This window comes from Vitis vinifera, chromosome 15 (genome assembly GCF_030704535.1).
Source record: "Vitis vinifera cultivar Pinot Noir 40024 chromosome 15, ASM3070453v1".
Classification (NCBI taxonomy): Eukaryota; Viridiplantae; Streptophyta; class Magnoliopsida; order Vitales; family Vitaceae; genus Vitis; species Vitis vinifera.
Genome location: NC_081819.1, coordinates 17,297,561 through 17,300,394, shown reverse-complemented (window position 1 = coordinate 17,300,394; position 2,834 = coordinate 17,297,561). Strand labels below are relative to the sequence as shown.

Sequence of the window (2,834 nt, the reverse complement as noted above, 5' to 3'; positions counted from 1 at the left end):
CATTTAAAATAATATAATTATGTGGATCCCGCATTTCTACACATGCACTTATTTTTGTTTTATTTTTAAAGGGAAAACAAAATAAGAAAGAAAACCCTAAGTGTGACTCCTTATTTGGGAAAAAACAGTCTGTGAAAAACCAAATTTGGGTTTGAGTGTTAGGTTATTTATTGGGAAGGTACGATAAAGATCGTAACACCCCTTTAAGCCTTAAAATGGGTCTCTACTGAATATGATGAAGTAAACATGACAATTAAATAGTATAGAGGATAGTAAAAGTGAGAGTGAAAACGTACCTTAATAGGAAACACTAATACACTATCATAAAATGGGGTTAGTGCACAATAATGAACAACAAGTATGTCACACATGTCACTAAACAAAGTAAGAAATCATCACTAACAGATATTGCATTTTACTCAAATTTATTTATTTTTAGAAGACATCAATGATATTAGGCCCCCACCGAAGCCCAATTTATTTTTGCATGAATCAATTCCATAAATTCCATCATTTGGAATTACAAAATTAAATTCATACTTATTTTAAAACATTTAAAAATCAAAGAAGATATGAAAAATACTTGCCGAAAAGAAAATGACAACAAATTTTATTGAAAAAAATAGGATTTTTGGTAAGCCTAAAAAATTCTAAGGATGAAAATTTGAAGAGTTAAAATTATTTGAAAAAACCAGAATTTGGAAAATTATTTGCAAATCGGAGTTTGGGAAATTATTTTTAAAATCGAGGATGAAGAAATGGAAGAATGACACGTGGCCTAAAGGTGGCCATGCATAGGTGTAGAAGTGGGAAAGATGGTGAGGGATAACCACATAGCAGTGAAGTCTTGAGCGCTACTATGTCTGTTCTACCATTAGCTCATCTTCATTTGAATCACACAGACTTTTTTGCATGGACCAACCATTTAAGTGCATCACCACCATAGCCAACTTGCCCACCATGAGGACCATTTGTTTGAACTCCATAATTTCTAGAAGCTTGTGATGGATCATATTTCCATGATGCATTTCCATACCCTGAATTCCCATTAGCATCATCATAGCCACTGCCACTCCCCCATAGCTCTTCCCCAGCCAATGCCACTAATTGAAGCAAAACTAATATCTGCATAGACTATAATCAATGTAGCCACCACAAATGCACACATCAAAAGAGCCCTAGGCTTTTCCATAAATGACCAACTTTGACTGCGTGTAACAAATATGAGAGCCTGGCTGATAATGCTAACTTGCAAATATATAGCAGATGAGATCTCCTCAGTACTCTTTAGGGTATCACATGGAAGTGGGTCTGAAATAAAGATGTACCATCTATAGCCCAGTAAAATAAGATAGTAACTAAAACAAGATATGTGCCAATGACAACGCCAGTTGCAAATATTTCATTGAGCTTCCAACTGTCTGGTTTTGGAGATGGCTTGACCCAATCTTTGGAAATGGTCATGATGGTCCCATCATTTAGTATAGCAATAATCAGAACCCTAAATGGTGGAAAGTCATATTCCCATATCAATGCTAGGAGCACGAAACCAAGCACAATCCTTATGGTTATAGAGACGCATATATTGTATAATTCTTCATTTTCTGGAATATAGCTCGACTAGTTAAGACAACGTTGATAATCACACTTAAACTAGGTTCTGTTAAGGCAATATCAAAGCACTCCTTGTAGCGTTTGTAGCATCCACCACAACTATTCCAATATCTGCTTTCTTCAGCACATGCGCATTATTCATGCCATCTTTAGTCATTCCGCACACATGCGTTTTTTCTTGTAGAATTCTCACAATTTCATACTTATGTTTAGGGAATACACCAACAAATCCATCAGCTTTTTCAATAAGCTCATCCATTGGGAGAACTTCGCTTTCATCTTTCTCACGTCCCAATAATGATGAAGAGGGGTACATGTTTGTTCCCATTCCTAGTCTACGACCTATCTTCTTTGGGATTACCAACCGATCACCTATAATCATCTTAACACAAACCTCAAGGTTAAGCGCCCTACGAATGGTTTTAGCACTATCATGTCTTGGAGGATCAAACAAGGGCAACAACCCACAAAATGTCTAAGGACCTCTAGGACTTTCCTTAGTTTGTTTTGGAACCTCCTGATATCCAACCCCAAGAGATCGCAAACCCCTTTCAGCAAACTTGTCAATAATGGCATGGACTTTTCTAGCAATTTCTTCTTTCTCTTGGCAGAGATTTAGAATCTATTCAGGAGCTCCTTTGCTGGCCCGAATCCAGTTACCATTATAATCAATGTAAGTAATTGTAGTACGCTTGTCCACAAGATTGAAAGGCGGAAAATGCATTTCTGTGATGTTTGCAGGTGCCTCCTTTTCGAACTAGCATCAATAACTTTCCCTTGCAACCAAGTTACAGGCTTGACATATTGGAATCAGTAGGCCATGTAGAAAGAGCCAACTCTGTGGGGGCCTTATCCCACGTGCCCACCCATGAATACGTCCACGCGTCTATCCATATGGCATTATCCCAACTGGGCCATGTGGCAATTCTTTATCACTACTTGGACAACCTTCAAGGCACTCGGGGGAACATTCTGCCCGGACCATTTGTGCCACTAAACGGCTTGCATCCTCTTGATAGCCTCAAATCTTCTTTGATATGCGAGACCCTGGTTAGCTGACACCAGATTGACTGATGTGATCCTTCCCATCCTCACGTCTACTTCAGTAGACAGGCACGTCAAGTCTCAGGTCATCAGCAAGATTGACGAGACGACTAGCTACGTCATGACGCGCCGTCTGACACAACCCCCAGCCATCTTGTAAATATGATGATTGTCCT

The 2,834-nt window shown here is 38.6% G+C and overlaps 1 pseudogene; it reads right to left on the bottom strand.

Moving 5' to 3' along the window:
• Window positions 1-1,337: 1,337 nt before the first annotated feature.
• LOC100252998 (ATPase 10, plasma membrane-type-like) lies at window positions 1,338-2,345 on the bottom strand (annotated as a pseudogene).
• Between the last annotated feature and the right edge of the window lie 489 nt (window positions 2,346-2,834).